This window comes from Arachis ipaensis, chromosome B8 (assembly GCF_059453495.1).
Source record: "Arachis ipaensis isolate K30076 ecotype BB chromosome B8, ASM5945349v1, whole genome shotgun sequence".
Lineage (NCBI taxonomy): Eukaryota > Viridiplantae > Streptophyta > Magnoliopsida > Fabales > Fabaceae > Arachis > Arachis ipaensis.
The window spans coordinates 95,877,105-95,903,302 of NC_142443.1; the positions used below are offsets into that span (position 1 = coordinate 95,877,105).

Consider the following 26,198-nt stretch of genomic DNA (forward strand, 5'->3'; position numbering starts at 1 on the left):
ATATTACCACTTGATACATAAGCACCACAAGCATTTAATTAGAGGACTTCATTAAGCTCATTTGTTTCTTTTCTTTACTCTCTAATCATTGATGCTTAGAGCCTTGAGCTTTGAGGGAGTGCTTTTACACTTGAGCCTAACCTTGACTTCTAAGTGTTTTGTTTTCAAGCATTTTACTTGATACATAAACACCACAAGTACTTAACAATGAAATTGTCATTAGTACTCAGAGCCTTCAGCTTTCTCATTCTTTCCCTTTTTCTTTTCTTGCTTTTATTGTATTTGCTTTTTCAAGGTTTTCATGATTTCAAAAGATTTCACAAAATGTCCTAGATGAAAACTTCAATTAAATAAAGTCTAATGCAATTGAGCAACAATTAACCAGACTAGCCTTCCAATACTTGTATGCACATGCTAAGTTCTTCTTTAATGCCTTGTTTGTTTATGATCATGATGCTTTATTGCTTTTGAACTTACAAAACTCAAGTTGGTAGTCATAATGCCACAGCAAGATGTTACAAATCAAAATTCAAGCTATGCTTACTCATACCACACATGCATACAGAGAATATAAAGACAATCATGCAATTTAAGTGCTTGAAACAAATGAGAGGAAAAGGAAATCTACAACCTTATAGTCCGTCTTCTCTATTATTGTCCTTTTTCCTCTGTTCTTCCTCTTTCCCTTGCCAAACTCAGAATGCTTGCTCATCCTCAAGCAACAATTAGAACGATAGCTATGGGGCTAAGATGAATCATGAGTGTCTTACACAATGAAATGTTAGTAGTACATGTGTTCTAAGCAAGCAAAATTAAAGATAATAATCAAGGCACAAGAGACAGAGATATTGTGATTGCATAGATAAGAAGGTGTGCACAATACATTGCATAAAAGATAAGTGGCACACCAAACTTAGTGTGACACTTTCACTTGGAATTGATGCAAGTATCTAGTAGATATAGGAACCATATTTTGTTGCATAGCAACACCAAACTTAGACTGCAATCATATGTCAATTTATTTGAATTAAAACTAAGCAAATAAAACTGTTATTTGTTAAGTACAATCACCAAGCCAATACTCTGTCATGAATAAGGATATCTTGGTAGTGTACTAACAAAGACAGTTAAGAAGCAAAATAAGTGAAAGCATTAAAAACAAATAAATAACTAAAGTAAACAGAATAACAAAGTATCAAACCAAAAGAAAATTAACACTACAAAGGCATTATGGTTATGCAGACAAGTGGTGCTGCTAGATGACTTGCATAGAAAAATAAGTGGCACACCCATGTGACACTTCCATGTAGAATTAATGCAATCATCCAAAGGAATTGAAAACAAATTGTTGCAGGGAAACACCAAACTTAGAATGTAACCATATGCCAATTTATTGAATTTAAACAAAGCACAGAAAGAAAACAAAGCAGAGAAGAAATGTTACCTATAGTTGGGTTACCTCCCAACAAGTGCTCTTTTAGTGTCATTAGCTTGACATGTTCTTCACTTTCTTCCTCTTCTTCCAGTTTGTTAAGAGGAATGACCTCAAAGGGGGGAAAGATTCAGCTAGTGTCCCTTGTCTTGGCCTTTCCTTAGCAAGCTTCCTTCTGTAAATAGCTTGATTGAGCTTGCTTGCTGGATTAGGGACAGAATTGGTGCTCTTGCTAGTTGCCTTCACTTCTTTGATTTCAAGACATGGTTGCTGTGTGATTATTGGAGTCTTCTTTTCATCAAGAGCCTCTTGTATTGGTGGTTCCCTGAGCCTTTCTTCTTTCTTCTTTACTTTACTTGAGTGTGAATTCTCATGAGTATCGTCCTCTATTTTTTCCTCATGATTTTCCATTAATTCCTTTGGGAGGGAATCTTTATGTTTCATTGTCACCTCAAGTAGCTTTTGTGATTGTAAAATCCTTGGCTCATATCCCTCATCCTTTATTGCAATTTCATTTGCAACAGGGACCTTTTGTTCTTGTTTTTCCACTTCCTCACTCACAAATTGGTCTTCATCCTCACTGTTTGATGGTTCTAAGTTCCTCCTTGTTTGCTCTAAGGGCCCATTCATCTTCTTGAAGATGATTTCTTTTCAAGATTGGGATTGTGTGTATCTTTTCACGAGTTTTCTATGTATTTCAATGGCTTGGCATTGGCTTTCTAAGGGTTCTTTGGACCATTGAAGGTAATCCTCATCTGCTGGTTCAAGAGATGAAGGTTGAGAGAAATTTTGGTGACATGGATGTGTTGTGGTGAAGTTGTGTTGAGGGGTGTGGAATGAGTTGTGTGATTGATGGGATGACTTGTATGGATTTTGGAGGAAACTTTGTGTTGAGGCATAATCAAGTGATGAAGAACTTTCAAATGAGAAACTGGGATGTGAGGGTGGATGCTCTTTCATTCCTTGGTGATACTCCCAGCCACCATTAGAATAATGACTTGAATCATTTTGTGGTGGTGGGAAGTATCCCATATGATTCTCTTGCTCATCTTGTGTCTCTGAAGCAAATGTCCATGAATTGGAGTGATCAGAATGTGTATTCTCTTGGTGATATTCCCAGCCACCATTAGAGATTGGTGATGGTGGGTGATATCCCATAAAATTTTGTTTGACCATAAGATGAGTTGAACTCCATTTGTATTTTGTAAACATCAATAAAATTTGAAATTCATGTCACAGAGAAAGAATTTCCTAGTGAGGCAATAGCTCAAACACCTTGCTATCAATTTAAAACAAAGAACAAAAACAAAGAAAATGCTTGATCTAGACTTCTCACCCACTTAATCATTGTTGATCTAAATCAATCCCCAGCAACGGCGCCAAAAACTTGATGGGTTTTTCTGGAAAACAAATTCCAATCACCAAAACTAACCGGCAAGTGTACCGGGTCGCATCAAGTAGTAAAACTCACTTAGAGTGAGGTCGATCCCACAGGGATTAATGGATCAAGCAACTTTAGTGGGTGATTAGTTTAGTCAAGCTAACATTGAGTGAATTGTGTGACGTTGATCAACAGAAAGTAAATTGCAGTGAAATATAAATGGCATAAAGTAAATGACAATAAACATAAAGGGCAAGGAATGTAAATTTGCAAAATCTTAAATGACAAGAAATATAAATTGCCTCAAATGTAAAGGGGGGCTGGGGTGCTGGAAATTAAAGAAAGCAATAGATCAAGCAATTGGAAATTTAAATGAAAGCAGTAAACAGAACTCAGAACAATTGCCGAAGAGTTAAATTGCATGAAAAGTAAAAGGAATTGGGTGCTGGGAATTAAAACAGAACTGAAAAATAAGAAGTGCAGTAAACTAAAGAACTCTCAGGTTATGAAATTTGGAAACAGATTGATTCAATACCAAAACGGAAATGTAGAAGTGCAAGAGAATTAAAACAGAATCTAAATTTAGCTCAATTGTGAAATCTAAAGGAGAAATTCAAGATCTCAGGAAATCAATGAGACTAGAAAACAAGTCTAGATCTCAATTTCTTCCTTGATCCAACAGAGAATAATTGCAGAAGAAAATAGAGAAGAAAGTAGTAAAGACAATTTAGATCCAAATCACAATTCCTTCAAATTATGCAGCAACTAAACAGAGAGAATTCTCAAGGTGAGATTGAAACAGAATTTCTTCAATTCTCAACCCAAGATTCAAAACAAAAATGAAAACTAAGAGAGAGCTCTCTGATCCTAATGCTCCCTAGTAGAACCAGTCTCTAGTGCTCTCTAATGAAGCTAACCTTTTCTAAAATGAAAATGATACCTTATATAGGCTTTTTTACAAAATGAAAATGAAAATGAAAGTGAAATTAAAGACAAATTACAATTAAATGAAATTCCTATTTTATCTATCTCTTGTGCCTTTGAGTGATGATAATGGGCTTTGCTTGCTTTGGATTTGGGTTGAAGATGGCCTCTGTTGATTGTTCTTGGTCTTGAGAAGAAACCCGTTTGCATAATGGACTTTGGAGCCTTTAAGTTTGAGTCAAAGTTTGAGGCAAACTTTAACTCAAACGTTGGGTTGCTGAAATTATGCAGAAACGTATTTGTCTGTCACTCACGTTTGAGTTCAAGTTTGGGGTCAAACTTGAACTCAAACGTGCTCCTTCCAAGAACACTTTGGCGCCAACGTTTGCCTCCAAGTTTGAGGCAAACTTGGTCGCAAACTTGACCTCTCCTGGGACGTGTTATATGCCAACGTTTGCCTCCAAGTTTGAGGCAAACTTGGACGCAAACTTGGCCTCCCCTGGGTGTACATGTTTTATGCCAACGTTTGCCTCCAAGTTTGAGGCAAACTTGGACGCAAACTTGGCTTCCCTTGGGTGCATATATTTCACCAACGTTTGCCTCCAAGTTTGAGGCAAACTTGGTCGCAAACTTGGGCTTCTCCAAGGTTAGTTGTTGCACCAACGTTTGCCTCCAAGTTTGCGGCAAACTTGGGCGCAAACTTGGGCTTCTCCAGGGTATAATTTTGAACTCTTCCCAGGGTGGTTTTGCGGTCTTCTGCCATCCCATTTCTTCAACTTTCCTCCAAGCCTTTTGGTCACCTCAACTCCTAAATGTGCCCAAAATGCCTCTTTTCTTCTTTTTAGCTTATTTTGTGCTCTTTTACTTCTTTTTCTTCTTATTTCCTACAAAATTTATAAAATCAAAAGATTAAGGAAATATACCATTTAAGCATAAAAGAATGAAATATTTAAGCACTAATTATAAATTTCTTGTATGAAAAAGCACAGAAAAACATGATATGGTGACATGTCATCAGTCAAGAGAAGGCACAGGTTGCTATTCACGGCTACTTCTGCACGGGCTGCGAAGGGACACCGAAAATATTGATAAGTTTAAGGCCTAAGGGATTGATTCTATTATTTGTGTGGCTATTAATGATCCATATACTATGAATGCTTGGACAGAGAAGCTTCTAGCCAATAATGCTATTGAGTTTGATGGAGACTCCGACAGGAGCTTTCACAAAAGCTTGGATTTAGTTACCAATATCTCTAGTGCTTTGCTTGAAACCCAATCCAAGAGGTGGTCAGCATACGTGATAGAAGGAAAGGTGAAATCTCTTATTTTTGAAGAAGCTCCATCCGATGTCAAGGTTTTTAACGCAGACACCATTTTGGGACAGATTTAAAGATTATGTTTTGTTGGAAAGTTATGTAATGTAATGATTTTTCAATAAAATGCACCATTTTGTTCTACGTGGTCTGGCTGTGGCAGTATTAGCATGGGGGTGCGGCGTTGTCCACACAAGCTGTGGGGTAGGATAGCGGCGCAGGGTGAGGTTTCGGCTGCATGCATGGGCAGCGGTATTTCGACTGCTTCTAAACGCTGTTAGGGGGACAATAGCATTATGATGCGTTAGAACGGCTGTCTCCGGCATGGACGGCGAGTTTTGGGCATAGAAGGAAGGACCGTCGGGATGAACGACGGTGTGAGTAGAGGAGGGGAATGAGGGTTGAGATGAAATAAGAACGTGACGTGACAGTATATTAAGAGGAGGTTATATTGCCTAACCCTAATAATTTAAATTCAAAAATTGATTATTCTAATAAACTAAAAATCTGATTTTAATCTTTTTTTTTTTTGAAATCATTGTTCAATTGTTCAATATTTCTCTGTACTTTCTCTTAATAATAATATGCAAATATTTTTATGAAAAAAAAAATAGAAAAGACTCATAGACCCGGGTATTATTTTTTGACTCCTTATTAGTAGGATTTATTTTCCTAATTGTAATAGATTTTAGGATTTTTTATTTAAATAAATATATTTATTACTGAATTAAATAATTTTAAAAATTATTATCGAAATCTGTCACTCAGCCTTATCTCGTTTACAATATAAACGAAATAATTTTAAACGTATTTCGTTTACACTATAAACGAGATAAGGCACGTGCGCGTGACACGTGTATATCTCGTTTACAGTGTAAACGAGATACGTGCATGCTTATCTCGTTTACAGTATCTCATTTACAGTGTAAATGAAATATGTTTAAAATTATGTCATTTACACTGTAAATGAGATAAGGTTGGGTGAAGGTAATAATTTTTGAAATTATTTAATTCAATAACAAATACATTTATTTAATTTATTTAAATAAAAAATCGATAGATTCTAACAGCTAGTATTAATATTATCTATTATACATCTCTAATTTTACAAACAAAATATGCCACATGTTACTTTCTTATTGTCATTGAAATCAAATCTTTTCCTCCAAAATTAAGGAATTCTCCTCTACACCTTACTAATTTTACAACCAAAATGTGTCATATGTCACTCTCTCATTGCAATTGAAATCAAATATTTCTCTCCAAAATTAAAGAGTTCTCCCCTCCTCCCTCTTCCTTTCTCTATTTCTCTCATTCCTACAACCACTCTATCTATTTTATATATCATTATCAATATCAATGACTAATTACTAATTTGACAATCAAAATGTGCAACATGACATTCTTTAATTGCATTAAAATTAAAATTGAAATATTAAAATTGAAATTGAAATATACCTATATTATGTATCATATATTACTATCTAATTTAATAATCAAATGTGTCACATGATACTCTCTTATTAAAATTGAGAGAAAATATTTTTTTAAATTAATAAACTATCTTCCTAAATTTTCTCATCTATCTCTCTCTATTTTTCTATTTCTCTCTACTATTTTTACTCTATATATAATTTATATTTTATATTAGTAATTTGACAAATCAAAATATGTCATCCGATATTTTTTTACAATTAAAATAAATTTTTTTCTTCCAAAATTAACAAATTCTCACTCTCACTCTCATTCTTCATCTTTATCTTTCTCTCTCTTTTCTCTCATTCTCTATTTTTTCTATCTTTCTATTCTACAGCAAAATAAAATTAACAAAATAATATAATTTAAATAAAAAATATTATTATTATTATTATTATTATTATTATTATTATTATTATTATTATTATTATTATTATTATTATTATGTGTATAGTTTTTTAGTTTTTTATTTAGTTTTAAATTTTCACCGCTTATCTTTCTAATCTATATTTACATTTTTCTTCTTTCAAATATTTATTACATATAATTTGGAGAGAATAGTAATGTTATAATTAAAAGTTAGAATCAAGATTCAATTATTTTAAAAAAAATAATTTTGAGTTAATTTTATAACTATCAGTATAATTTTTTTATGCTAATATCTAATTATATTTTTATATACATAGAGAGAAAAAATATTATTTTTAAATAGCAAGTATAAAAATTAATTATTTCTATTTGTACAACAGACTTAACACTTAATTAAATGTAAAATTATACACGTTAAATTATTTTATATTTTAGATAATAAATGTTAAAATTAATTATTAATAAAATATTAGACTTTTTTATATAAAAATATTAACTAAAAATCTTATTATTTGATTTTTTATCTATAGATATCTTGATCTTCTTAGTCAGATACTTTGTCAACTTACGACTTTTGTTGTAAAAGTAGTTTAATTTTATAAATTTTTTGTGACATGCGTAATTTATACTGTGAGAACAAAGTGGACCGTAATTTTAAAAATTTTTATTTCTATGATATTATTACGGATAAAAATATTAGTAAATAAATAATGTAACTTTTATGATAATCTTGTTCTGTAAATGAAAATTTTGCTATGACATCATCAATAAATAATCATCGCTTTCTCATATAGTTTCCTGTATGATGTCCTAAAATTCAAAGTAATACAGTAGTAGTAACTAATAATTTTTTGCTCTAGGATCTTGAGTTTGGGACCGCACCAATTGGATAGTAGTTCTCTATTTTATTGTGGTGCCCCATCATGGTAGTTAATGTCCAGTTATAATAAATAGATGTATTAATTAATTTGACATTGTAGCTAATTATATTCAAGAGGTCTTTGATGGAATTGGTTAAATTTGCAAGTCTAAGAGAACCTCATACATACTTAGACCACAAAACAATAAAACCAGTAAGTAGTAGTTAGTCTGTAGATTTCTGATTCCTGCAAAACCATGGATGGTGATTTCCAATCCCCGACTTGCTCAATCAAAGGTTAGTTGAACTATTAAATTGGTCACATAAATCTTTAATAGGTTTATTTAATGTCCTATAGAACTATTTTATTTTGATTATCTAATTAATTAACTTATTTAATGTCTTTTTCTCTCATTGTGTGCTTATAATGATTTTTTCAAATAAAATAATATAAATACTAATATAATCACTCTTTAAATTATACTCCATGTGTTCATTGCCGATTATTAATTAGTATCGCAGCCCTACATAGTGAGTTTTATAAGTAATCTTATATTATTATTTTAAATTTTACATCTCAATTCACAAAACAGAGGCTAAGTTTAATTACTTTGTTGGCTCCTAGAAGGAATAATGTAACACCCTAACTACCAAAGCTCACGCTTCCAGCTGCGCGACTCTGATAGCTCGGACATTACGACGACATTTATACTATTTAATACTAAAATATGAGCCTGTTTAAAACTTTATACCGTAATACCGCTCCCAAAAATACTTTCGTTCGATAACGTACATCCATAAATACCATACAACTTACAACAACTCATAAAGAGTACATCCATATATATACATAAATATATATAAATAACTTTACAAGCATATAACAATACAATTCCTATCCCTCTTACATAATATATCAAGATAATGGCGAGGGTTCAATAAACCATAACTAAAACAAGACAGAGCATCTCAACAACTAAATAAACTCTTCGTGACTTCTGCGCCCATATCCTGAAAGGGAAAAAATGTAGGGGGGTGAGAACATCATCCTCGAAAGGGTTCTCAGTAGAGGGTTTTTTGGGAATTACTGTAATAGGATACATGAAAATAACCGCACCAGTGATTAATAACCGTCTTATGCCTCTTTTCAAAAACAACGGTTTACCATAAAAGAAGTCGGAAATCTTTTCTGAAATCACCACTACTGCCGCTACTACCCAGGTGTCACAGTCTCTAACCTGGAGCAAGTGGGATGAACCACAACCCTTGCTACTACCCAGGTATCTCAAGCATATATTCATTCAGTCCCAACCATGGATCATCATCCATCTCAGCCATCCGGCTTAAATTCATAAATTCATAGTCAGCCATACGGCCCATAAGTCATTCGACAATCAGCCATAAATCAATATCATACACAACCATTCCGGTTCACGGTTCAATCCAGAACCAGCCAATATTCATAATCATACACAACCATTCTGGCCCATAACAAAACAGCACTTCCACCATCCAACATCATCAAATTCATAAAACCGGCATTTAAGCCATAAATCACTTTTTCTCAAATCGCTTCACTTTGAAATCAAGTTTCAACTCTTTTCAGCCTTGGCTTTAGAAATCTCGTTTCTCAAATCATCTCAGGCTCATAAGCCAAATTTACTCAAAGTGAGTTCCCTTTTTAAAACAAAGCCACTCTCGGCATTCTCTTTCCAAAACTTCCAAAACCATGGCAAGTTAAGGATTTATTTCAAAGTATTCAAAATCACCCATACAACAATAGGATTTTATAACAAAAGTTTCTCGGCAGAGTCCCAAGTCTTTAGGGAAGGTCAACCTATATCAAATTCCTTAAAATTCATTGAAACTCTTAAAATCATGGATTCTCGGTTCAAGTAAATAAAACTGAATTTATTATGAAACTGACCATACAAAATCACAAGTTCCAACCCGATCCAAAAATCAACTCATTTGAAAAGGAACCGGTTCATTTGAATCAAACCACTTTCAGGTTTCTTATTGGAACCCATTTTTCTAACTCTTCCAAAATGCCTCAAACTCAATTACTCAATCAAAAGTCTAGATTCCTTTGAAATCACTAAAAGCTCCTTTTTATATTGAAATCGATATTAGAGCATCATTCTTTCCTTCAGTGATTCAAACGGTAAAAATAGTTCATTTCTAAATAAGTCAAACTCAAGGCATAAAGTTTACTAAATAAATTAAGCTTGAAAATATAAATATTCTCTTAATAAATCAAATAATACAACTTCTCAACTAAACCGTTTCTCATTCCTTTTCAACAGCTCAAAACCAGAAGTCAATTCAAAGCAAGTTAAATCCAACAGTCACCTCAGTGGCATATCTCAAGAAAACCATTTCAAAGTCAACTCAATATCAACTGATTTAACTCATTTCCAAAATTTTAAAGAAACGGTTCAGTAACAAATCATTTGTCCAAGATTAAGTCAATTAAAGTAAACTAGGCTGAATTCAAAAGTGCATTCGACTTTTCACATCATCAAATAATTGACTCAAATCAAATCATTCCTCAACGGATTAAACTCAGATTTCAAATCTTTAAAGAATCACTTCAAAACATTACATTTCACAAAGCCGCACAACAATTCAGCCAAACAAACATCCAAAATCATTCAACTCAATCAAATAATACATAAGGCAGATACAATCACTAAATACACGATATCTCACATCAGTATCCATATGTAATAATTCCAATAATAAACTATAGTTTTTGGAAAGTGCCCCTACCTCAAAACGCAAATCCATAACCCAAACGCCTCACCGAGTCCTTTCCGCCTCAACCCGAACTGACGGCAACCAAAATCTCAGCTCCCAGTCACGTTCGCAATAACCATAGCAACACTAATCGCAACATACAATAATCAGGACTCGACCCCACGTTATCAAAACTCATATTCATTAACCGAACACAACAGAATACTAACGTGAGGTTTTTCGAAATATAAATACTTACTGAACTAGCGAAACGAAGCAGCTGCAATTTCAAACAGGCCCGACAACAGCTCCGGCGGCGGCCAAAAGCTCCGGTGGATCAACTATAAAAATCACGCAGCATTAAAACCTTCTCGAAATCCAAAAAGGCAAAAACCTCACTTTAAACCCTTACCAGCAGAGTTTTCCGGCGACGGCAGCGGCGTTTTCCGGCGGCCAAGCACGGCGGCGTGGTTTCCTCCTTTGGTAGCGACACTCGTGGCGACAACCTTCCACCACGGCGAGCCCAGCCACGCGGTGCGACAGCAACCCCGCGACGGCTCCCTCTCGCGTCTCATCTCCCTCTACGTGCGAGTTCAGTGACGGCGCACAGCCCCTGCCGAGCTCCGTTTGCCATCTGAGGAACGCTTCCCTTCCCGATCTCTTGCAGCAGATCCGGCCAACACGACTCCACCGACGGCACCCGAAAGCACGAGGCTAACAGCGGCGCTCGTGACGGGCTTCACGGCGAGGAGCGATCGTAACAACTAAAGCCGCGAAGACGACAGCAGCAGCGGTGGCATTTCTCGGTGACCCATCATCTGCGGCGGCGGCGCTGGGCAGAGACGGCGACGACGCGACTACTGGCGACGAGCTTGGTCGACAATGGTAGCACGAACAGCAGAGGCAGCACGACCAGGATGGCTCCATGGTGTTGCAGCTTAGGGACGGTGACTCGCGACACTCCCTTTCCCTCCATGGTTTGGCGATGGCGCGACGGCGGCGGTGAGGTCCAGCTCGCCGGCGCGGTCTTCCCTTCTACTTCTGTAGGTGTGTCGTATGATGAAGGTGACGGCAGGTGGGATAGCGACGCTGGATTAGGGATTGGGAGTGTGGCTGTGCTTTGATTTTAGGAAGGGGAGAGTGTTGCCGCTGCTGGGTTCAAAGGGGTTGGGGTTTCGGCTGAGGCAAAAAGGGTGTCAGGGTTTCACTTTTGAAAATTAGGGTTAGGGTTACTTTTGTAATTTCAAATAAAAGTAGGGGTAATATAGTAATTAGGGACAATTTTAATCCAAAAAAACTAATGTATAAAAATACTATTTGCCCATCAATTTTATAAATTATTTTCAATAAAATGTCCCAACCAAATAATTAGAAATAATATACTTATTTTCTTCATTTTCCAAAATAGCAATATCAATATTCTAAAATATTAATTACTAAGTCCAAAATCATATAAAAATCTTTTTTATTTCACAAATACAAACTTTATGATTTAAATATAGAAAATAATCCAATAATTATAAAATTGGATAATAATTATAACTTATCTCAAATTCAATAAATCAAAACTCGCCTTAATTATCTTTAATAAAATAATTCCTGAAATTAAGGCTATAAATAACTATATGATTTGAGACTTGATAATAATAAGACTTTTCAAAAGTTTTGGGTCTTACAAATAATCATACGCAACTCTATAATTTATAATTGACTTAAACTTTTGTCTCATGACGGTAAAAATGACATTAGGCCGCGTTTGATTTATGTATTTTATGAGGTAAAAATACAAAGATATAGATATTAAAAATATAAATATAAATTATTAGTATATATATATAGTGTGTTTGGTAAAATATTAAATAAGTCACAATAAAATTAAAATAAATTTATATTATTTTTATAATAATTTATTTAAAAAAATAACAACTATTGTTATCACTATTATCCACTATTTCTATCACCACAGATTCATTATTATATACATTTTACTAGAAATCAATCAATAAAAATTTTACAAAAATAAAAAAGAATATTTATTTTTCAAAAGAATAATGAAAAGAGAGGAGAAGACAGTGAAGCAGCAGATCTGTAAAAAGAAAAAAATCAAAGTAGAAAGAGAGGTAGCAATAGCAGACTCAAAGAGGAAGAGGGAGAGACGACTGTGAGAACTACGAAAATGGAAAGAGGCGACAACCATAGATCTGGACGAAGGAGGAGATGCATCGACAACAACAGTGGTGGAAAGAGTAACAATTGAGGGAGATGTTAGTGGCAGAGAAAAGATGGAGGAGGGAGGAAAAAGGACGGTGAGCATCTCAGTGGATGGAGAAAGGGGGAGAGAAAGAAAAAAAATTAGGGTTATGGATAAAATTGTTATTTTAAAAATTAATAAGAATTAAAATATAAAAAATTGTATCTAATTGATTGTGTCTCTGTATCTCAATATTTTGGAGAAACACTAAATACTGTGTGCATTTGTGTATTAGCGTGTCCATAAAAAATTTGTGTCTCAACAAACAAATAAGAGACATGTACTAGTGTGTCTATGTCTTGTGTCTGTTGATGAAGGCTAGATATCGGATTAGAAATTCACAAGTTATAAAACTCGAATCTCGTTGCAAGCATAATTTCAAACCAGCAAATAACCCTATTAAAGTTTAATTTTGTTTGTCACGAATACAAACCAATAAAAATTGAGAGTATTAGATCTCGGGTCATCTCTCAAAAGAAATTGCAGTGAGGTGTGCATATTATCGATTATTAGAATAAGAGGGTTTTAAAAACAATTGATAAAAAATTAAATGAAAATAAAGTAAAGCTAACAAATGCTAAAAAGGCATCTTGGCTAGGATTGAGAATCAAAGTTTTATATCCTTGTCATTAATTATAACATCACAATTATCAAGAGTAATCCTACTCATCATCTCCAACATTGAAATAAAGTCAAATAGCATAATTGATCATAATCCATAAGTCCTAATCAATTTACTAATTGAATTAGCAAACGATTAGAATCAATGGAGACAAGATTGACTAATAACTCTAGATTACCAATCCAAATTGGACATTAATAACTCAAGGTCACCTAACTTTCTAATTTCAAGCAAAAAATATAAAAATCTACTCTAAAATTATACCAAACATTTTATCAAACATTTGGTGTGTACAAAAGAAAAAACATAGTAAATTACAAGAATAAAATCTAAAACCACCAAATGTAAGAAAATAATAACAATAACTCAAACAAGCATCAAGAAAACATAAAACATCAAATTATATTTAAAAAAATAAAATTAATAAGAGGATTTATAAATCAAAATTAACCAAAATTAGAGAAACTAACAAGCAAGACTAGGAAAATTAGAACATAAAACAAGGAAATGTAAGCTAATCTATCCTAAAATAAGGATTAAAACCTAAATTAAGAAAAAAAACTAAATCTAAAACCCTAAATTCTAGAGAGAGGAGAGAGCTTTTAGAAATCTAATCTAAAACATGCTCTAAACTACATTAATTTCTCCCCATTGATCCTTATTGAATTCAGCATCAAATACTTCAGGAATGAGTTGGATTAGGCCCAAGAAAGTCCTGAACTCACAGTCCACATGCCATTTTAAGTAAATCACATGCCGCTACTCATGTGTACACGCAAATTGAAATTCATGTGAAAGATGCGTACACGCAACTTAGGATTCATGCGTATGCATAAGGCATGCATACGCATATTTTTTTCTTCACTTCTTCCAGTCACCATTGTCTTCTAAACCTGAAATCACTCAACAAAAACATCAAGGCATCGAATGGATTTAAAGTGAATTAAATTTAGCAATTTAAGTGCCTAAAAAGTATGTTTTTAATCATTAAGCACAATTAGAAGAAATTTACAAAATTAAACTATACTATTTCATTGAATAAATGCAAGATAAGTTGATGAAATCCACTCATTTAAATAAAAAATTTACCAAAAAATTATGGTTTATCACGTGTGTGTTTGAAACCAAACGTTGTCTTATATATTAAAGGGTACTCCAATAAAGTAATGAAAAATGACTTTTGTTCAAATTCAAAGATGGACCATTGAATGAATTTTGACATTAAAGATCTTGTAGATATGTGTCCTTCTTGATGGACCAGAAATCAAGGATTGGTCTAGCATAATTTTACTATTCTAGTTTAATTAGTGATAAATGAATCTAAATGGACCAATATATAAATAAACCGGTTTGTAAAAATTATATTTAATTTTGATTATTTTTATTAATTATGCGCTCTTTCGAAAACCCCAATACGGCCCTCCATCCTCTAAGTTATCAATTTCAAAAACTCTCAGTCCTGCCTTTCCTCCTTTGAACTATCAAGCTTTAAGGGTTTCAGAAGGGGAGGGTAAAAATCTATTGGGATTTCTTGTAGTTGAATTTTTGGAAAAAGCAATAGAAGTCGTATTTTTGCAGCAAAAAGTAAGTCCAATGGTAATTTTGAAGAATAGTTAGCATTAGTGTTTAACTAATTCATGTTTCTTTTACCATTAAATCTTTTATACTCCTCTCTCTTTTCTCGGTATTTTTTGTTGCTACTCATGCAGGAGGTATAATGATTGCAAGAGTTAAATCTCGTCTCAGCAAGTCCATAAAACACTAGCATTATGCCCTCAACGATGTGGTTCTCCTCGACAGCCGTTGCCACCTCTTTCGTCAGGTATAAGTGCTGAGCGGATAATTTATACGCTTTTTGGCATTGTTTTTAGGTAGTTTTTAGTATGTTTTAATTACTTTTTATTATATTTTTATTAGTTTTTAAATAAAAATTACATTTCTGGACTTTACTATGAGTTTGTGTATTTTTCTATGATTTCAGGTATTTTCTGGCTGAAATTGAGGGACTTGAGCAAAAATCTGATTCAGAGGCTGAAAAAGGACTGCAGATGTTGTTGGATTCTGACCTCTCTGCACTCGAAGTGGATTTTCTGGAGCTACAGAAGCCCAATTGGTGCACTCTTAATTGTGTTGGAAGTAGACATCATGGGCTTTCCAACAATATATAATAGTCCATACTTTGCCCGAGTTTTGATAATGCAAACTAGCGTTTGAACGCCAATTTTCTACCTTATTCTGGCGTTAAACACCAGAACTGGCATAAAAGCTGGAGTTAAATGCCCAAACTGGCACCAAAGCTGGCGTTTAACTCCAAGAAAAGTCTCTACATGTGAAAGCTTCAATGCTCAGCCCAAGCACACACCAAATGGGCCCGGAAGTGGATTTCTGCATCATTTACTCATTTTTGTAAACCCTAGGTTACTAGTTCATTATAAATAGGACCTTTTACTATTGTATTTTCATCTTGGTTATTCTGGTTCTCCCTCTAGGACCGAAGCCAATGACCACCATTATCACTTATGTATTTTCAACGGTGGAGTTTCTACACTCCATAGATTAAGGTGTGGAGCTCTGCTGTTCTTCATGAATCAATGCAAAGTACTACTGTATTTCTATTCAATTCATGCTTATTCTTATTCTAAGATATTCATTCGCACACAAGAACATGATGAATGTGATGATTATGTGACACTCATCACCATTCTCACTTATGAACACGTGCTTGACAACCACTTCTGTTCTACATGAAAACAAGCTTCAATGTGTATCTCTTGGGTTTCTAATCTAAGATTAAAACCTTCGTGGTATAGGCTAAAATTATTGGCAGCCATTCTTGAGATCCGGAAAGTGTAAATGATGAGCGGATAATTTATACGCTTTTTGACATTGTTTTTAGTATGTTTTTAGTAGGATCTAGTTACTTTTAGGGATGTTTTCATTAGTTTTTATGTTAAATTCACATTTCTGGACTTTACTATGAGTTTGTGTATTTTTCTGTGATTTCAGGTATTTTCTGGCTAAAATTGAGGGACTTGAGCAGAAATCAGATTCAGAGGTTGAAGAAGGACTGCTGATGCTGTTGGATTCTGACCTCCCTGCACTTAAAGTGGATTTTCTGGATCTACAGAACTCAAAATGGCGCGCTTCCAATTGCATTGGAAAGTAGACATCCAGGGCTTTCGAGAAATATATAATAGTTCATACTTTGGCCAAGAATAGATGACGTAAACTGGCGTTCAACGCCAGCTTTCTGCCCAATTCTGGCGTCCAGCGCCAGAAAAGGATCCAAAACCAGAGTTGAACGCCCAAACTGGCACAAAAGCTGGCGTTCAACTCCAAGAAGGACCTCTACACGTGAAACACTCAAAGCTCAGCCCAAGCACACACCAAGTGGGCCCCGGAAGTGGATTTATGCATCAATTACTTACTCTTGTAAACCCTAGTAGCTAGTTTATTATAAATAGGACATTTCACTATTGTATTTGACATCTTTGGATTATCTTTTGATCTATTGATCACGTTTTGGGGGCTGGCCATCTCGGCCATGCCTGGACCTTTCACTTATGTATTTTCACGGTAGAGTTTCTACACTCCATAGATTAAGGTGTGGAGCTCTGCTGTTCCTCAAAGATTAATGCAAAGTACTACTGTTTTCTATTCAATTCATCTTATTTCGCTTCTAAGATATTCATTCGTACTTCAATCTGAATGTGATGAACGTGACAATCATCATCATTCCCTATGAACGCGTGCCTGACAACCACTTCCGTTCTACCTTCGACTGAATGAGTATCTCTTAGATCTCTTAATCAGAATCTTCGTGGCGTAAGCTAGAATGATGGCGGCATTCAAGAGAATCCGGAAAGTCTAAACCTTGTCTGTGGTATTCCGAGTAGGATTCAATGAATGAATGACTGTGACGAGCTCCAAACTCGCGATTGCGGGGCGTTAGTGACAGACGCAAAAGGATAGTAAATCCTATTCCAGCATGATCGAGAACCGACAGATGAATAGCCGTACCGTGACAGGGTGCGTTGATCATTTTCACTGAGAGGATAAGATGAAGCCATTGACAAGGGTGATGCCTCCAGACGATTAGCCGTGCCGTGACAGGGCATTGGATCATTTTCCCGAGAGATGACCGAAAGTAGCCGTTGACAATGGTGATGTATCACATAAAGCCAGCCATGGAAAGGAGTAAGACTGATTGGATGAAGATAGCAGGAAAGCAGAGGTTCAGAGGAACGAAAAGCGTCTCCATTCGCTTATCTGAAATTCCTACCAATGATTTACATAAGTACCTCTATCCCTATTCTATTATTTATTATTCGAAAACATCATTATCAATTTATATCTGCCTAACTGAGATTTGCAAGGTGACCATAGCTTGCTTCATACCGACAATCTCCGTGGGATTCGACCCTTACTCACGTAAGGTATTACTTGGACGACCCAGTGCACTTGCTGGTTAGTTACACGGAGTTGTGAACCATGGTCTTGGCATCAAGTTTTTGGCGCCATTTCCAGGGAAAGAAAGAGCAATGAATTTTACATAATTAAAGTGTAATCACGATTCCGCGTACCAAGTTTTTGGCGCCGTTGCCGGGGATTGTTCGAGTTTGGACAACTGACGGTTCATCTTGTTACTCAGATTAGGTAATTTTCTTTTTGTTTTCTTTTCAAAAAAGTTTTTCAAAAATATTTCAAAATTTTCTCCTTTGTTTTCGAAAAAAAAAAAAAATTGGATTCAAAATTTTTAAGAATGAATTCTAGTGTTTCATGAAGCATGTGAAGCCTGGCTGGCTGTAAAGCCATGTCTAAATTCTTTTGGACTGAGGCTTCCAACCATCAGCTGTTATACGACTGTAGGGTATGTCAGGCATGTCATGTCTGAATTACATGCTGAAGCTTGGCTGGCCATTGGCCATGTCTAGTGTTTTGAACCGGAGCTTTCATTGAAAGCTTGGCTGGCTAGTGAGCCATGTCTAATTCCGGGACTGAAGCTTTAAATTAAGAATGCAAGATTCCTGGAATTCATATTAAAAATTTTGGAATCATTATTTTTCTTTGTTTCTAAATAATTTTTGAAAAATATAAAATAAAAATCCAAAAAAATTAGAAAATCATAAAAATCAAAAAATATTTTGTGTTTCTTGTTTGAGTCTTGAGTCATATCATAAGTTTGGTGTCACTTGCATATGCATCTTGCATTTTTCGAAAATATCATGCATTCATAGTGTTCTTCATGATCTTCAAGTTGTTCTTGGTAAGTCTTCTTGTTTGATCTTGATGTTTTCATGGTTTGTGTCTTTTCTTGTTTTACATGTGCATTTTTCGTTTCTTAGAGTCTAAACATGAAAGATTTCTAAGTTTGGTGTCTTACATGTTTTCTTTGCATCAAAAAAATTTTTTCAAAAATATGTTCTTGATGTTCATCTTGACATTCATATCATTCATGCATGCATCCATTGTTTTGATTCAAAATTTTCATGCATTGAGTCTTTTTGTTGTTTTTTCTCTCTCATCATAAAAATTCAAAAATAAAAAAAAAATATCTTTCCCTTTTTCTCTCATCAAATTCGAAAATTTGGATTGACTTTTTCAAAAATTTTTAAAATCACATTGTTTCTTATGACTCAAATCAAATTTTCAATTTGAAAATCTTATCTTTTTCAAAATCTTTTTCAAAAATCAAATCTTTTTCAAAATTCTTAGTTATTTTCGAAAATTCCAAAGATATTTTTCAAAAATCTTTTTCTTATTTTTATATCAAATTTTTGAAAATAACATAATCAATTAATGTTTTGATTCAAAAATTTGAAGTTTGTTACTTGCTTGTTAAGAAAGATTCAAACTTTAAGTTCTAGAATCATATCTTGTGATTTCTTATGAATCAAGTCATTAATTGAGATTTTAAAAATCAAATCTTTTTCAAAACTAATTTCTAAAATATCTTCTTATCTTACCTTTTTCAAAAAGTTGGTTTCAAAATATCTTTTCTAACCTCCTAACTTCTTATCTTTTCAAAATTTGTTTCAACTAACTAACTAACTCTTTGTTTGTTTCTTAACTTTTTCAAAACTACCTAACTAACTCTCTCTCTCTAATTTTCGAAAATATCTTCCCTCTTTTTCAAAAATTTCTTTTTAATTAACTAATTATTCTTATTTTTATTTTTGATTTTAAAAATTTTCGAAAAATACTAACATTTTTCAAAAACCATTTTCGAAAATCACTAACTCTTTTTCAAAAATATTTTTCGAAAATTCTCCCTCTCCCATCTTATTCTATTTATTTATTCATTTACTAACATCTCATCTCACATCTCAACCCTCCTCACAGTTGTGTTTCTTCCATTACATTACATTCTTTGTCTCCCCCTCTTCTTCTACTCACACAGGGATCCCTATACTGTGGTATAAAGGATCCATATTATTATTATTATTTTTTTCTGTGCCCTCTTCTTTGTCATATGAGCAGGAGCAAGGACAAGAACATTCTTGTTGAAGCAGATCCAGAACCTGAAAGGACTCTGAAGAGAAAATTAAGAGAAGCTAAATTACAACAATCCAGAGATAACCTTTCAGAAATTTTCGAACAGGAAGAGGAGATGGCAGCCGAAAATAATAATAATGTAAGGAAGATGCTTGGTGACTTTACTGCACCTAATTCCAATTTACATGGAAGAAGCATCTCCATTCCTGCCATTGGAGCAAACAACTTTGAGCTGAAACCTTAATTAGTTTCTCTGATGTAGCAGAACTGCAAGTTTCATGGACTTCCATCTGAAGATCCTTTTCAGTTCTTAACTGAATTCTTGCAGATATGTGATACTGTTAAGACTAATGGAGTAGATCCTGAAGTCTACAGGCTCATGCTTTTCCCTTTTGCTGTAAGAGACAGAGCTAGATTATGGTTGGATTCTCAACCCAAAGACAGCCTGAACTCTTGGGATAAGCTGGTCACGGCTTTCTTAGCCTAGTACTTTCCTCCTCAAAAGCTGAGCAAGCTTAGAGCTGATGTTCAAACCTTCAGACAGAAAGAAGGTGAATCCCTCTATGAAGCTTGGGAAAGATACAAACAGTTGACCAAAAAGTGTCCTTCTGACATGCTTTCAGAATGGACCATCCTGGATATATTCTATGATGGTTTATCTGAGCTATCAAAGATGTCACTGGACACTTCTGCAGGTGGATCCATTCACCTAAAGAAAACGCCTGCAGAAGCTCAAGAACTCATTGACATGGTTGCTAATAACCAGTTCATGTACACTTCTAAAAGGAATCCTGTGAGTAATGGGACGCCTATGAAGAAGGGAGTTCTTGAAGTTGATACTCTGAATGCCATATTGGCTCAGAATAAAATATTGACTCAGCAAGTCAATATGATCTCTCAGAGTCTGCATGGAATGCAAGCTGCATCCAACAGTACTCAAGAGGCTTCTTATGCAGAAGAAGCTTATGATCCTGAGAACCCTGCAATAGCAGAGGTAAATTACTTAGGTGAACCTTATGGAAACACCTATAACTCATCATGGAGAAATCACCCCAATTTCTCATGGAAGGATCAAAAGCCTCAACAAGGCTTTAATAATGGTGGAAGAAACAGGTTTAACAATAATAAACCTTTTCCATCATCCACTCAGCAACAGACAGAGAACTCTGAACAAAATGCTTCTAATTTAGCAAATCTAGTCTCTGATCTATCCAAGGCCACTGTGAGTTTCATGAATGAAACCAGGTCTTCCATTAGAAATTTGGAAGCACAAGTGGGCCAGCTGAGTAAAAGGATCACTGAAATCCCTCAAAGTACTCTCCCAAGCAATACAGAAGAGAATCCAAAAGGAGAGTGCAAGGCCATTGACATAAGCACCATGGCCGAACCCAAAGAGGGAGAGGAAGACGCAAATCCCAAGGAGGAAGACCTCCGGGGACGTCCAGTGATCAATAAGGAGCTTCCCTCTGAGGAACCAAAGGACTCTGAGGCTCATCTAGAGACCATAGAGATTCCATTGAACCTCCTTATGCCCTTCATGAGCTCTAATGAGTATTCCTCTTCTGAAGAGAATGAGGATGTTACTGAAGAGCAAACTGCCAAGTTTCTTGGTGCAATCATGAAGCTGAATGCTAAATTATTTGGCATTGATACTTGGGAAGTTGAACCTCCCTTGTTCATCAATGAACTAAGTGATCTGGATCAACCGACATTGCCTCAGAAGAGGCAGGATCCTGGAAAGTTCATAATACCCTGCACCATAGGCACCATGATCTTTAAGGCTCTGTGTGACCTTGGTTCAGGAATAAACCTCATGCCCCTCTCTGTAATAGAGAAACTGGGAATCTATGGGGTGCAAGCTACTAAAATCTCATTAGAGATGGCAGACAGTTCAAGAAAACAGGCTTATGGACAAGTAGAGGACGTGTTAGTAAAGGTTGAAGGCCTTTACATCCCTGCTGATTTCATAGTTCTGGATACTGGAAAGGAAGAGGATGAATCCATCATCCTAGGAAGACCTTTCCTGGCCACAGCAAGAGCTGTGATTGATGTTGACAGAGGTGAAATAGTCCTTCAATGGAATAAGGACTCCCTTGTGTTTAAAACTCAAGGATCTCCCTCTGCAACCATGGAGAGGAAGCAGAAAAAGCTTATCTCAAAGCAGAGTCAACCAGAGCCCCCACAGTCAAACTCTAAGTTTGGTGTTGGGAGGCCACAACCAAACTCTAAGTTTGATGTTGAATTCCCATATCCAAACTCTAAGTTTGGTGTTGGAGAGTCTCAACAAAGCTCTGCACATCTGTGAGGCTCCATGAGAGCCCACTGTCAAGCTATTGACATTAAAGAAGCGCTTGTTGGGAGGCAACCCAATTTTTATTTATCTAACTATATTTTTCTTAGTTATATGTCTTTGTAGGTTCATGATCATGTGGAGTCACAAAATAAATATAAAAATTGAAAACGGAATAAAAAATAGCAGAAGAAAAATCACACCCTGGAGGAGCATCTGTCTGGCGTTCAGCGCCAGAACAGAGCATGGTTCTGGCGCTGAACGCCCAAAATGGGCAGCTTCTGGGCGCTGAACGCCAGAACAAGCATGGTTCTGGCGTTCAACGCCAGAAATGGCACACAAATGGGCGTTGAACGCCCAAAATGGCCACCAACCTGGCGCTGAACGCCCAGAGTTGGGTGCAAAGGCATTTTTACATGCCTAATGGGTGCAGGGATGTAAATCCTTGAACACCTCAAGATCTGTGGACCCCACAGGATCCCCACCTACCTCCACTCACTTCTTCTCACCACTCTCTTTCACACAACCCCATAAACACTCTTCCCCAAAAACCCTTCACCAATCACCTCAAACTCTCTTCCCCATCACCTCTTCACCACTCACATCCATCCACTCTTCCCCATAAACCTACCTCATAAACTCCACCTACCTTCAAAATTCAAAACCAATTTCCCACCCAAACCCACCCATATGGCCGAACCTTAACCCCCCCTTCCTTCCCTATATAAAGCCCTCCATTCTTCATCAAATTCACACAACACACCCCTCTACACCCTTCTTGGCCGAAACACTTCCCACTCTCCCTCTCCTCCATTTCTTCTTCTTCTTCATCTATTCTTTCTTTTATTGCTCGAGGGCAAGCAAAATTCTAAGTTTGGTGTGGTAAAAGCATAAGCTTTTTGTTTTTCCATTACCATTGATGGCACCTAAGACCGGAGAATCCTCTAGAAAGGGGAAAGGGAAGACAAAAGCTTCCACATCCGAGTCATGGGAGATGGAAAGGTTCATCTCCAAAGCCCATCAAGACCACTTCTATGATGTTGTGGCCAAGAAGAAGGTAATCCCTGAGGTACCTTTCAAACTCAAAAGAAATGAGTATCCGGAGATCCGACATGAAATTCAAAGAAGAGGTTGGGAAGTTCTAACAAATCCTATCCAACAAGTCGGCATCCTAATGGTTCAAGAGTTCTATGCCAATGCATGGATCACCAAGAACCATGATCAAAGTAAGAACCCGGATCCAAAGAACTATGTTACAATGGTTCGGGGGAAATACTTAGATTTTAGTCCGGAGAATGTGAGGTTGGCGTTTAACTTGCCCATGATGCAAGGAGATGAACGCCCCTACACTAGAAGGGTCAACTTTAATCAAAGGTTAGACCAAGTCCTTATGGACATATGTGTAGAAGGAGCTCAATGGAAGATTGACTCCAAAGGCAAGCCGGTTCAACTAAGAAGATTGGACCTCAAGCCTGTAGCTAGAGGATGGTTGGAGTTCATTCAATGCTCAATCATTCCCACTAGCAACCGGTCTGAAGTTACTATAGATCGGGCCATCATGATCCATAGCATCATGATTGGAGAAGAGGTGGAAGTTCATGAGATTATACCTCAAGAACTCTACAAGGTGGCTGATGATGACAAGTCATCTTAGCCTAGTTTTACTAGCCTTTTTCTTTTGTTTTCAATTGAATTTTGCACTTTCTTGAGCCACAAGCAAGCCAATTGGGTAGATTTTCATGTTTCCTTTGATTTAATCAACCATAGATGAATTAATGCAATTTCATGAGGATTTATGCTATAATTGCTACATATTATGAAAGAATGACAAACTCATGATTTTGAGCATAGCTTTGATGTGTTTGGTTGATTAATGATAGGTGAAGAAAGCTTGGAGAAAGGTTGACAAGAAGGAATGGCTAGGAGGAAGAGAGGACAAAAAGTTTGAGCAAAAGTTTGCCTCAAACTTTAGCTCAAACTTTTGGAATAAGTGAAAACGAACCAGGGAGCAAAAAGCTTGACCAAAAGTTTGCCTCAAACTTTTTGGCAAACTTTTGGGAGAAAAGCTTGAGCCAACGTTTGCCTCAAACTTTTTGGCAAACGTTGGCATCACAAATCAACACCCTGGAGAGCAAAAGTTTGTGCCAACGTTTGCCTCAAACTTTTTGGCAAACGTTGGCGCCATGAACAACACACCCTGGAGAGCAAAAGTTTGCGCCAACGTTTGCCTCAAACTTTTTGGCAAACGTTGGCGCCATGAGTGTGCAAGGGGGAGCCAACGTTTGAGCAAAAGTTTGACCCCAAACTTTGGCTCAAACGTTGGTAGCAGCAAGAATGGGGTGGCTGATATGAAAAGTTTGAGTAGAAGTTTGCCTCAAACTTTTACTCAAACTTTTACTCAAGCTTACATGATTCCAAACCCGGTTCACTTCGGTTCTTCTCCAAACTCCAAGAGCAATCAACCAAGGCCTCTATCAACCCAATTCCATCAAGAGCAAAGGCCCAATTGAAGGCTTGAAGACCATTTGAAGAAAGTGTATAAATAGCATAGGATTTAAGTTTTTCGAGAGCTTTCTTTTCGGTTTTGATTTGGTAGTTTGTAGAGAGCTCACTTTTACATTTTGGCTTTATTGTTTGAATTCAAGAGAATTTGGAGGAGAATTGATCTCTCTTCTTCCTTGTTCTTGCCCAGCACTCTTTACTTTTCTTGTCTTGGATCTTGGGTTGGAGAATTGAAGGAATTCTGTTTTAATCTCATCCTGAGATCTCTCTGTTTAATTTTACTGCATAATTGAATTTTCATTTCTGTTACTTGCTTCTTCTTCTACTTTCTCTGCAGTTTACATTTCTTCATTTCCTTTGCAATTGTTCTTGATTGGATCTAGGAAGGCATTGAGATCTAGACTTGGTTATCTAGTCTCTTGAGTCCTGAGATCTGGATTTCCATTTTCAATTTCCCTGTTTACTGCTTTTCAAGCTCTTTTATATTTCTATTTTAGATCCGATTCAACCCAAGGATCTTCCACTCTTCTGTGTGATTGAATTTTACTTTTCCTTGTTTAATTTCTGCAAATTCAATTCCCAATTCCCTTTACAATTCAAGCCATTTACATTTCTTGCACTTTAAGATTCTGCAATTTACATTTCTTGCGATCTAAGTTTCTGCAATTTATATTACTTGCACTTTAAGATTCAGCTTATTTACTTTCTTTGCTCTTTAATTTCATGCAAATTGCCCATTCCCTTTACTTTCCATGCAATTTAAATTCTGTAAATCACAAATCTCTCAACCAAATCTTGATTCGCTTGACTAAATCAACCACTAAACTAAAATTGCTCAATCCTTCAATCCCTGTGGGATCGACCTCACTCCCGTGAGTTATTATTACTTGATGCGACCCGGTGCACTTGCCGGTTAGTTTTGTGTCGGATCGTTTTCCGCACATCAAGTTTTTGGCACCGTTGCCGGGGATTGAAATAGATTGACAATGATTAAGTGAAGTGGAGATCTAGATCTAGCATTTTTATTTTCCGTTTTTCTAACTTTGGACTAACCCACTAGCTGTTTGAATTTTTGCTTAAGCTAACTAATATTTCACTTCAGCCATGGATTGAAGTGTTATTGCCTTTCTGGTGTTGTGTGATTCTTGTGTTTTGCTTGTATGTCAGATACAAGAAGAGAGATCCCTACCTTTCATGAAACTGACGAAAGAATCCTCCGAAGGCTAAGAAGAGAAGCAAGAGAAAAAAATGTTGCTGGAGAGGAAGAATCAGATGAAGAATATCATGAATTGGAGGAACACTCAACAAATCCAACAAATCCACCAGTGAGAATGGCCAACAATAATGGTCAACCACAGAGGAGAGTCTTGGCTTCATATACATTTGCTAATCCAAGGCATTGTGGGAGTAGCATCCTTACCCCAAATGTCGATGCAAATAACTTTGAATTGAAGCCCCAACTCATCACCTTGGTGTAGAACAACTGTTCTTATGGAGGAGGCCCCTTGGAAGATCCAAACCAACACCTATCCACCTTCCTGAGGA

The 26,198-nt window shown here is 35.9% G+C and overlaps 1 non-coding gene across 1 annotated transcript; it reads right to left on the reverse strand.

Annotated features, from left to right (window-relative positions):
- Positions 1–20,372: 20,372 nt before the first annotated feature.
- Positions 20,373–20,480, reverse strand: LOC148548910 (small nucleolar RNA R71). The gene has a single exon (XR_015897462.1). It is a non-coding gene; the product is annotated as a small nucleolar RNA R71 (small nucleolar RNA).
- Positions 20,481–26,198: the final 5,718 nt, after the last annotated feature.